The following is a 12292-nucleotide window of genomic DNA, read 5'->3' on the forward strand; positions in this document are numbered from 1 at the left end:
TCCCTCTAAGTGACTGTAATTTGTGTCAGGTTTACAAAAGCTAACCAGTATATCTGCTGCCAAGGGACAGAGGGAAAGAGTCTGAAACCTCAACAGTGACACCCTACTTGGAATTTACCTATTAATGGATGAACTCTCCTGACATAATCCTGGAAGGAAAGCCTTCCACACTGAAAAGAAGGAGAACATCATGGGCTGCAGGAAAAATACAAACTCAGCAAACATCTCAGTGGTTCACTGCATTCTCATTAGAAAAATAAACCACATCTAAGTCAAGGGTAAAAGGGAGAACACAGGAATAGAGAGAGAGAGAGAAGGAGAGGAGGTGGACAGGAAAGGAATACCTGATTTAGGGTATCTATTCCATGATTCTCCAAATGGTTCTTTAGAACCATTAATAGTTTAGTCTAGGCTGTTTGAAACTTGGTTTTAATTTTTACAAAATGATATTCCAGGTTAGTATAGTTCATCGCACCTCAATTATGTACTAAAATTCCTATCAAGGTAAATTATCAGTACTATTATCGCCATCATCATCATCATCATCATTATGCAGAATTGGAATAGTTTCCACAATGCCAAAAGCCCAAAGGAGAGGTATGGCAATTAAATAAAATAAATTTAAAAAAGAAAATGCTTTACCTGTCAGTAAGCACACAAAACTCCAATGGAGAGCCCCAACCAGACTGCCCTGGTTAAACTAAATGGGACTCAAAACAAAACCAGAAGCCACACATTAAAAATCAGACCGATGAGGAGAAGGGAGTGGGGAGGAGATAAGAAAGGAGTGGAGAAGAGAAAGTAATCACAGTACAATACATACATGTGTAAAATTGTCAAGGGACAGGCTTAAATTAATTTTTAATAATAGAATAATAAAATGGACCACAGGCACATAGCTCTGCTCTCTTAAGCAAGGCCAGGGATTAAATAATGTCCTACCTAATTTGATTTCAAAAATCTTCATGGCGGTTCTTGAGAGCAATTTGTATCTGGATGGGTTAGTGTGGGATATGATGTGTGACTATGGAACAGGGATAAAGAACTCAAAAAGAGTGGTGATATGCAGGAGAGAGAGAGAGAGAGAGAGAGAGAGAGAGAGAGAGAGAGAGAGAGAGAAGCTAAACAGTAAATCAATGCAGTATGTCCTCTCCCATTGAAAGCACAGAACTAAATGTAATTCACAAGCCAGGCACATTTTCCCAAGTGTCTTTAAAATAGGATCAGCTTAGAACAATTACATTGGAAAGACTAACCAGGAAAGTACTCCCAACTGCCTAATAATGGGACTATTTCAGGGGGCAGGGGAAGGTCAAATGCATTTGAATGACATTGTACAATGGATTAATTACAAATTACACATGTAGATGTTCAAAGTCCATTTAGAAAACTTGCCAGTTCTCAAGAAAGCAGTTGACAGCAGCACAGGGGTCTGAGTTGGTATTTACTGGCAGACATCTCCAGCTGTGCCCAGCTTTCCTGGATGTTGCTTCCTTCTCCGTCCTGAAAGCTCTCTGACTGAAAAGTGCTCTCATGCATTTTGCATCCCTGGAAGATAAAACTCTTTTGCACAGCTTCCAATTTGAAGAGAACCCATGGAATGCAAGTGGGAATGTTGGTACGTGTCTTGTGTACTTTGTATACAAGCAAATCTGTTCTGTCCCTATGAGCGTCTATAGACATAGTCATGCGTGTTATTATCACAAATTTTAAATCACAGTACAAACATGCTTTGAAAGGTTTCAAGCAATGCTAGATAGAGGATCAATTTCTCAAAGTCGTGATGCCATTAAAAACAAAAGTCATGAACAGACAGGATAAAATGGCTCCCTGTCAAGCATAAATGGAGGTAGCTCAAATTAGACCATGGAAATCATCCCCACACTGTGTGAGACCTCATTTAGAGCACGGGCTCCATTTACTGTGGGCTGTCTGATTATACCCAGGCTGCAGACAGGAGAGAATGAGGGTTTTCAGGCCAGAGAGAAGAAATGAACCTCCTTTCCTCTACAAAACAGCAAAATGGTACATTATCTTATGTCATAAGATCTCAAAAGAATTCAACTTTAAAACAAAGAAAAAGGCATAATATGTTTTATGCATAAAACACCAGAGCTCTTAGAAAGAGTGGAGGCAAATATATCAACCTGTGGGAATGTTATTTATTTCTGCTTTTTATGACTTTCTTACCTCTTTAAAGTTATTTTTCTACTTGTACTCTCTAATTTAAAATGAACTGATGCTCACAATAATGGAAACAGAAAGGAAGAGAGTCCTTAGGACTAGATATTGGCTCATCATTTGTAAACATGTTATTGTATCAGATAGCAATGTGTGATTTCTAATTAATCCACAGATACTCAAAATACTGTTACCAATTAATTTCTTGATGACCGGTTTGAAACGGAAGAAGAGAAGAGGGGGAAAGAAGGGTAGAGGACAGAGTGAAGGTAGGAAAGGAAGAATAATTTATAAATGCAAAGCAAAAGTAACAATATCAAAGGAACAGACAACAGATCTCATTACTAAGTCCACTTGTTCTATTTATTTTAGTTGACTGTGTGCTTCATGATGGCCAATCTTGTCAACTTGACACACCTAGAAAAAGGAAACCATATTTAAGTATCACCTCCATCATACTGGCATGTTGGCATGTCTGTGAAGCATTATCATGATTGGTAATTGATAGAGGTGAACACACCCAATTGTGTGTGGCCCTCTCCCTATGTATGTAAAACTGGTGCATTAACTAAATGTGAGTCTGGGAACAAACTGGTAAGCTGCAATCCTCCATAGGACTCTGCATCTGTTCCTTCCTTGCCTTCCCTGCACATGGACTCTAACCTGTAAGTTGAGATAAACTTCATAGCAAGTTGCTCTTGGCCATGGTATTCATTACAGAAAAAGTAAATAGCTAGAACAATTGTCCAAAATGTTTTCCATTAAATAAACCATCAGAAAGTGGATTAAAGTCAACTCCTTTATTTCTTCTACCTAATGTGATCTCATGACCAGGGAAAGGCATCCCCTCCAATACTCTTCATAGTGTATTCAGCCTATTTTGAGTAGTGTCTACCCCAGTTCATGCTGATGTCCATGCTCATGCTGATACCTGGTTAAGAGCACTATCGTCTTCTACAGGGCCGATTTCATCTACATCTCCTTCCAATGTATTTCCTTTTCCGCATTGGCTTACCTCTCCAATGCATAGTAGACTATTACCTGGGTGCTATGAGTGGAGATTCCCAAAGCTGATTTTCAAGAACTCAGCATTGTCTTGTAAGTCTACTACCCCCTCAGCTTGGCTTCAATCATAAACACAGTAATTCTCCATCCCATTCATTGCAAAATTTCCCCTGTGACATAAGCAGCATGCAAGCTGGTCTCCAGAGTCCTCTCGCTTTGGAAAGTCATATTCTTGTGTGGTTTCTTATCCTTCAAGATTATACAGAGAAGGTGTGCTCCATAATTTCCAATATTAAGTGGGAAAGGAGGCAAGTCTCATTATTCTGCATTTTCTCTTGTTTATCATCACATTCTACGGTAAAAGTCATGTTAGAGTGTCTCTGAAGAAAACCTTCACATGTCAAGAGCCCAAGTTTGCTCATAGCCCAAAAACGAACTTAGAAATGAATTATATTTTCAATTACACTATTTGTTTATTTGGTGTGTGTACATGGGTAGCTGTGCTTGTATCACTGTATACATGTGGAAGTCAGAATAGTTTAGAGGAAGCCCGAATCTCTCCTTTCACTGGTGGTCCTAGGGAATCCACCTTGTCTTGAAGGCAGGCCAAGTTTTTTTTGTGTCTTAATCAGGGTTTTTATTCCTGCACAAACATCATGACCAAAAAGCAAGTTGGGAAGGAAAGGGTTTATTCAGCTCACACTTCCACATTGCTGTTCATCACCAAAGGAAGTCAGGACTGGAACTCAAGCAGGTCAGGAAGCAGAAGCTGATGCAGAGGCCATGCAGGGATGTTTCTTACTGGCTTGCTTCCCCTGGCTTGCTCAACTTGCTCTCTTAAAGAACCCAAGACTCCCAGCCCAGGGACGGCACCACCCACGATGGGCTCGATCCTCCCACCTTGACCACTAGTTGAGAAAATGCCTTACAGCTGGGTCTCATGGAGGCATTTCCACAACTGAGACTCCTTTTCTGTGATAACTCCAGCTTGTGTCAAGTTGACACACAAAACTAGCCACTACATTTGGTGTGTGTACATGGGTAGCTGTGCTTGTATCACTGTATACATGTGGAAGTCAGAGAATAGTTTCAAGGAAGCCCAAATCTCCCCTTTCACTGGTGGTCCTGGGGAATTCACCTCGACATGGAGGCGGACCAATTTTTTGTTTCTTGAAACCAAGTCTCTTGTATCCTCAACTGGGCTGAAACTCACAACAGAGAATGACCCTACACTGCCGATCCTCCAGCCTCCAGTACATGAGTGGTGGAGTAATGAGTTACTACCACCAAGCCTAGTGTAGGCAACTCTGGAAAACTGAAGCCAAAGACTTCTATGTGATAGACAAACAGGGCCCTCAGTCCTTTATGTCCTTTTTAAACCATCACGTGAGAATAGCTCTGGCCAACATCCTGCCTCTAACCTGATCAATAAACTAATGCCTAGTAACTCGCTCATAAATTATCGCTTACCCTTAGAAACTATGTAAAGTAATGTGTTTTGGTGTCATGTACTAGATGAAAGAGTAATGTTTTTCATAGGAACAAAGCAAGACACACTTGTGCCAAGCCCTAGAATTTTTTTTCTGGAAGTTACACATATCCTTGCTCCCTCACTGCTATTCCAATGAGCTTCAGTCCATCATCAAACATTTCAAGTAGCCTCCTGGACCTCACTACCTCCCATCCCCTCAAACTTGAGTGCTTTCGAAAGACTATAATCTTTTACCCAGACTTTCAGCTCTGTACATTTTCTCCAAAACTGTCACTGGTTCTTCAAAACTTTAAGTCTAAATTCATTTTTTGCTACTTTCTTCAATGACCTTTCTAGTTCCCTTGTTTCAAAAGGTATGGGGTTTTTATAATTAATAACAATTATCAATAATAATGGCATTTTAAGTAACAACAGAGATTAGCATTTGGCATTTACAAAACCGATCTCGTATAGGTTAATTCTATTTGCTCTTTAATTCAACCCAGGATCAAATATGTTATTTAAAATGTCAAATCTCATCAGAGCCTGAAGTGCTAGAGAGAACTACTTCAGTTGTCATTGATACAAATCAAGCTTTTTCTCACTTAGAAGAGAGTCCATGGATATGTCTGCGTGTGTTTATGTCACTTTTCACCATATCTCTTCCGCTTCCTGGCATACACTTATCTTATTGTCAAAGCAGTATGATTCATAGATGCACAACACAATTAGGAAACACTCCACCTTAATTTTAAAGCTTTGACCAAAAGGGAATGAGAAGCACTCTCTCCACATCCCTGCAATACACTTAGAATTTTTAGTTGCTTAAAAAAGATCACTGCCCGGTATAACAGAGGGTTCAAGTTGCCCAGATAGGAATATAAGCACATTAGGGTAGGGTATGTGACAGTGAGAGTGACTAATGAAAAGGACCAAAGGAGAAGGAGGATGCCATCTTCAGGAGTAAGAAGTGAAGCTCAGTAAGCAAGGCTTCCTGACGACATCAGGAAGAAGGACAAGGCACTCTGCAGCCAATACTAGCCTGCCAGTATCTTTTTCATCAATTACCTAATCTGTTTTCTCTCTGTTGACTGTTTAGGATCTGACTATGGTTTGTTCCTCTTGCAAGGAAACTCTATTCCATCAGTCCATGAACTGAGAGTCTGATGAGCTATTCAACTCACTCAGGGTCCTTCATTCCCTCACCAATTGTGTGCTCACTGGGTTGCTTTCTTTTGAAGCACTATAGTGCTGGTAGATTCTTTCTAAGTTTTGTGTGTGTGTGTGTGTGTGTGTGTGTGTGTGTGTGTGTGTGTGTATGTATGTATGTATTCTACATACTAAATATAGAAATAAAATGGGTTCAGTCCATACAATGTTACTCATGTGCATATGATTTCATATGCATATGACTACCTGGTCTTGGGTAACTAATTTAGGACTTCTTCCCTAGGAGAGACTCTTGCTCCCACTCTCAGCATTTCCTGGTTGCTTTAGTTCTTTGGTCACAGTTTGAACGCCAAAGGTTTCCTCTGTGCACATTAGCACATTTATTGTTTTCATCCCTGTTTGGGTTTTGTTTAGGCAGCCATGATGAAGAAACTTCCTGAATGGAGATTCTCTGACATTTTTAAGAGATACCATTGCCAGGATTAATATAGTAAAAATGGCCATTTTACCAAAAGCGATCTACAGATTCAATGCAATCCCCATCAAAATTCCAATTCAATTCTTCATAGAGTTAGAAAGAACAATTTGTAAATTCATTTTGAGTAACAAAAAATCCCAGGATAGCTAAAACTATACTCAACAATAAAAGAACTTCTCACTTCAAGAAGTATTACCAAGCAATAGTCATAAAATCTGTATGGTATTGGTACAGAGACAGACAGAGAGGCGAGCGGAATAGAATTGAAGACCCAGAAATGAACTCACACACCTATGATCACTTGATTTTTGTCAAAGGAACCAAAACCATCCAATGGAAAAAAGATAGCATTTTCAACAAATGCTGCTGGTTCAACTGGTGGTAAGCATGTAGAAGAATGCAGATCGATCCATTCTTATCACCCTGTACAAAGCTTAAGTCCAAGTGGATCAAGGACCTCCACATCAAACCAGATACACTCAAACTAATAGAAGAAAAAGTGGGGAAGAGTCTCGAACACATGGGCACTGGGGAAAATTTCCTGAACAGAACATCAATGGCTTATGCTATAAGATCAAAAATCCACAAATGGGACCTCATAAAACTGCAAAGCTTCTGTAAGGCAAAGGACACTGTCATTAGGCCAAAATGGCAACCAACAGATCAGGAAAAGATTTTTACAAATCCTACATCCAAAAGAGGGTTAATATCCAAAATATATAAAGAAAGCAAGAAGTTAGACTCCAGAGAGCCAAGTAACCCTATTTAAAAAATGGGGTACAGAGCTAAACAAAACACTCTCAACTGAGGATTATTGAGTGGCTGAGAAGCACCTAAAGAAATGTTCAACATCTTTAGTCATCAGGGAAATGCAAATCAAAACAACCCTGAGATTCCATCTCATACCAGTCACAATGGCTAAGATCAAAAACTCAGGTGACAGCAGATGCTGGTGAGGATGGGGATAAAGAGGAACACTCCTCCATTGTTGGTCGGTTTGAAAACTGGTACAACCACTCTGGAAATCAGTCTGGAGGTTCCCCAGAAAATTGGACATTTTACTACCTGAGGACCCAGCTATACCTCTCCTGGGCATATACCCAAAAGATGTTCCAACATACAACAAAGACACATGCTCCACTATGTTCATAGCAGCCTTATTTATAATAGCCAGAAGGTGGAACAAACCCAGATGTCCTTCAACAGAGGAATGGATTCAAAAAATGTGGTACATGTACACAATGGAGTACTACTCAACTATCAAAAACAATGACTCCATGAAATTCATAGGCAAATGGATGGAACTGGAAAATATTATCCTGAGTGAGTTAACCCAATCACAGAAAAACACACATGGTATGAACTAATTGATAAGCTCAAATGCTCGAATTACCCAAGATGCAATGCACGGACCACATGAAACTCAAGAAGGATGACCAAAATGAGGATGCTTCACTCCTTTAAAGGGGGAACAAAAATATCCATAGGAGGAGAAAGGGAGGCAAAGTTTAGAGCAGAGACTGAAGGAACAACCATTCAGAGCCTGCCCCACATACAGTCATCAAAACTAGATAAGATGGATGAAACTAAGAAGTGCATGCTGACAGGAACTTGAAATAGATCTCTCCTGAGAGACACAGTCAGAATATGTCCAATACAGAGGTGAATGCTAGCAGCAAACCACTGAACTGAGAACAGGACCCCATTTGGGGGAATTAGAGGAAGGATTGAAAGAGCTAAAAGGGCTTGCTACCCCAAAAGAACTACAATGCCAACCAACCAGAGCTTCCAGAGACTGAAACTCTTGTAAAAATGTAAAAAATAAAATGCTGTCTTTTACCAGCTCTAGGTTCAGCACCCCAGTGCCCCAAGAAATCTGTTATATATCTCAAGTCTCAGTCGGCAAAGCCTCTCACCTGCTTTGTTCCATCCCTCTGCCAAAGGCCTCTCTCTGAGCCTGGCAGCAATCTCTCTACCTATCTAGTTCCCATGGCAGGTTTTCTTGCCAGATACACACATCCTAATTCCATAGTGGCCCAGTGTCTCTAGCCGCCATACACATTCTTACACTTAAATCACTGTATGAAAGAACATACAACACAATAACCTTAGACCCAATTTATAAGATATAATTGCCCACCTAAATATACAAAGCCCAGTACACATCAATCCCTCAAGAACATTCATAACAACCTGTAAATACACACAGTGGAATCTTAGGTTTTTTTTTTTTTTTGTTCCTTTTTTCGGAGCTGGGGACCGAACCCAGGTCCTTGCGCTTCCTAGGTAAGCGCTCTACCACTGAGCTAAATCCCCAGCCCCCACACAGTGGAATCTTAACATCAGCTTCCATATTGTCTCCACAGCTGATTCTCCCTCTGTCCCTCCTGTCTCTTCTTCTTTTCTGTTCCAGTTTCCTCCTCTTCCTTAAAACTTTTCTCCCATCCATCCTTCCTTCTCATTCAATGACAGTCCTCCTTCTATCCTGTACCTGCCCTCACCTGTATTTTACAAATTAAATGGGGAGAAGGTTCTGGTGACGTCACCTGAGCCCTGAGTACATGAATAGGCAGCTGTCCTTGGGGCAGTGGAATTAGAATGAAAATACAGATAACTCCAGGGCAAACCACAACATAAACCACTACCCTGGGCTCCAACTGCATATGTAACATATGCGCCTTGTTGGTCACCAGTGGAAGGGGAAGCCCTTGGTTCTGCCCCCTTGGACCCCCCCCCAGTGTAGGGGATTGTTGGAGGGGGCAGTAAGGGGGGAATAGATGGGGAGGGTAACACCCTTATAGAAGGGGATGGAAGGGGTTAGGGGGCTGATGGACAGGAAACCAGGAAAGGGAATAACATTTGAAATGTAAATAAGAAATACCCAATTTAATAAAAATGGGGGGAAAAGGGGAGAGAGAGATGCCATTTTGAGGAATCTCAAATGGCCTAGAAGCACTTAAAGAAATATCCAAAGTCCTTAGTAATCAGGAAAATGCAAATCAAAGCAACTCTGGGGTTGCATCATATACCAACCAGAATGGCTAAAATCAAAAACTCAAGAGATAGCACATGCTGGATGAGGATGCAGAGCAAGGGGAACACTCCTCATTGCTGGTGAAAGTACAAACTAGTACAACCATTTTGGAACTCAATTTGACAGTTTCTCAGAAAACTGGAAATAGTTTTACCTCAAAACTCAGCTATACCACTCCTGGACATATACCCAAAAAGAGGCTCCAACATCCCACAAAAACACTTGTTCAACTCTGTTCACAGCAGCTTTATTTGTACTAGTGAGAAACTGGAAACAACATAGATGTTCCTAAAGAATGGGTAAAGAAAATGTGGTATATTTATACAATATAAAACTATCCAGCTATTAAAAACAAAAACATCATAAAATTTGCAGTCAAATGGATGGAACTTGAGTGAAGTAACCCAGTTCCAAAAGGATATGCATTATATGTACTCATTTATAAGTGGACCTTAGCCATAAAATACAGGTACCATGCTATACTCCACAGACTCAGAGTAGTTAAACAAGAAGGAAGGCATAAGTGAGGATGCTTGAATCTCACTTAGAAGGGGCAATAAAATAGTTATGGGAGCAGATGGAGGGAGGGAGGTAGGAGGAAGAAGGAATGATGAGGGAAATATGTGGAGTTCAAGATCAGGTATTGGAAGGAACAGTAGAAATGGCCAAATAGCCATGAAAATAAATTGAAATTTTCAATTGATTGGGCTGAGGAGATAGAGAGCATCTCCAGGATGAGACAGAGACCTGGGATAAGGGAGGAGGCTAAGAATCAATGAGGATTGGTTGTGAGCTGGGACTCACAACCTTAAGGATATGGAAGCTGAAGAAATCACTTCCTGTAGCCAAGCAGGAACCTCAATGTAGGGAAAGAGATACCAACCCACCCACAATACTTTCAACCCAAAATTTATCCTATCTACAGTAAATGCAGGCATGGGGATATGAACAGAGGCTCAGGGAAGAGCCAACCAATAACCGGCCCAACTTGAGACCCATCCCATGGGCAATCACCAATCCCTGACGCTATTAATGATATGCTGATATATTTGCAGACAGGAGTCTAGCATAGCTGACCTCTGAGAAGCTCCAACCAGCAGCTGATGGAGAAAAATGCAGATACCCACAGCCAAAGAGTGAATGGAGTCTGGAGACCCATACGGAAGAATAGGAGGAAGAATTATGGGCCCCAAATGGGATAAGAAATCCACAGGAAGTCGAACAGTCATCCTAACTTGAACTCTCCGGGCTCTTAGACACTGAAGACCAACCAAAGAATACACACAGGCTGGACCTATGCCTCCCACACGTAAGTAGCAAATGTGCAGCTTGGTCTTCATGTGGGTCTCAAACAACTGAAGGGAAGATATTCCAATAGCTGTTGCCTGTACTTGCATGTGGGATATGTTCTACTAGCTGGGTTACATTGTCTGGCCTCTGGGGAAGAGGAATCACCTAGCCTCCCAGAGACTTGAAGTGCAGAGGTTGGGGGATAGCCAGGGGAAGCCCCTCCTGCACAGAGAAGAAGGTGAAGGGAAATGGAGGAAGGATTGTGGAAAGGGGTGACTAGGAGGGGGGCCATGAGTGGGATATAAAGTCCATCCGTAAAGATCAAATTAATTTTTTAAATAATTAATTATTTAATTTAAAATAAAACCCTAATTTTATTTTTAAAAAAAGACAGGGCTGATCCCAGCCCACAGGACCCAGCCCCCAAACACCGTGGGAGAGAGAGCTCATCGCCCAGACGTGTGGGTATTCCTAAGACTGCAGGGCAGAAGAGACCGACACTACTGCTCACCTTTGCCCACATCCCAAGCCCAAGAGGAAACTGTATAGGGCCTCTGGGAACAGGAAGATAGGGGCATTCAAGCTGTAGGAGCCCTGCAGTCCAGTGTGGGCCCGGATCTGAAGGGACTAGGTCAAAGAGCTCCCTGCACCCAAATACCATGAGAGGGGGAGCTAGACCTTCAGAGGGGCAGACATGCCTGGGAAACCTGAGGAGACTACTCTCTGCCCATATTTCTGACTCTAGATAAAAACAACTAGTGCGGAAGGGGAAGCCCTTGGTCCTGCCAAGGCTGGACCCCCAGAGAACGGGATTGTTGGGTGGAGGAAGGTAATGAGGGGAGGATAGGGAGGAGAACACCCTTATAGAAGGGGAAGAGGAAGGGTTAGGGGGTTATTGGCCTGGAAACTGGGAAAGCAAATAGCATTTGAAATGTAAATAAGAAATGCCCAATTCAATAAAGATGAAAAAATTTAAAAAGCAAGAGAGAGAGAGAGAGAGAGAGAGAGAGAGAGAGAGAGAGAGAGAGAAGAGTGAGTCATGAAACATTTCTTGGAAGAAATAATGCAATTCTTATGATTTAAGTGAATAAAAAAAAAAAACAACTAGTGCCATCAAGACCCCCTGTGCACAGGGACCCAGAAGTAGGGGCAGGCCCTTCTGGTTGTTGCCCTCATGGAGAACTGAAACCCAGCCACAAAGACAAACTTCAGGCCCAAGACCAGAGGCAAGACCAACATTTCTGCTCCAAATGACAGACCTGGTGGACTAAGGACACACGCCCACAGGAACACCTGAAGACCAGTAGACAGGAACGACTAAATGCCTGAAAGAGGAACACTCTGTTACCATAACTGGTTGAAAGAAAACAGGAAAACAGGTCTAATGCACTCCTGACACACAGGCCTATAGGATGGTCAAGCCACTGCCAGAAATAGCAGAACAAGGTAACAACAGAGACAACCTGATGGCAAGAGGCAAGCAGAGGAAGCCAAGCAACAGAAACCAAGACTACATGGCATCATCGGAGCCCAATTCTCCCGCCAAAGCAAACACTGAATATCCTAACACACCAGAAAAGCAAGATCTAGATTTAAAATCACATTTGATTAAGGTGATGGAGGACTTTGAAAGACATAAAGAACTCCCTTAGAGAAATGTACG

This window comes from Rattus norvegicus, chromosome 17 (assembly GCF_021556685.1).
Source record: "Rattus norvegicus strain SHRSP/BbbUtx chromosome 17, alternate assembly SHRSP_T2T, whole genome shotgun sequence".
Taxonomy (NCBI): domain Eukaryota; kingdom Metazoa; phylum Chordata; class Mammalia; order Rodentia; family Muridae; genus Rattus; species Rattus norvegicus.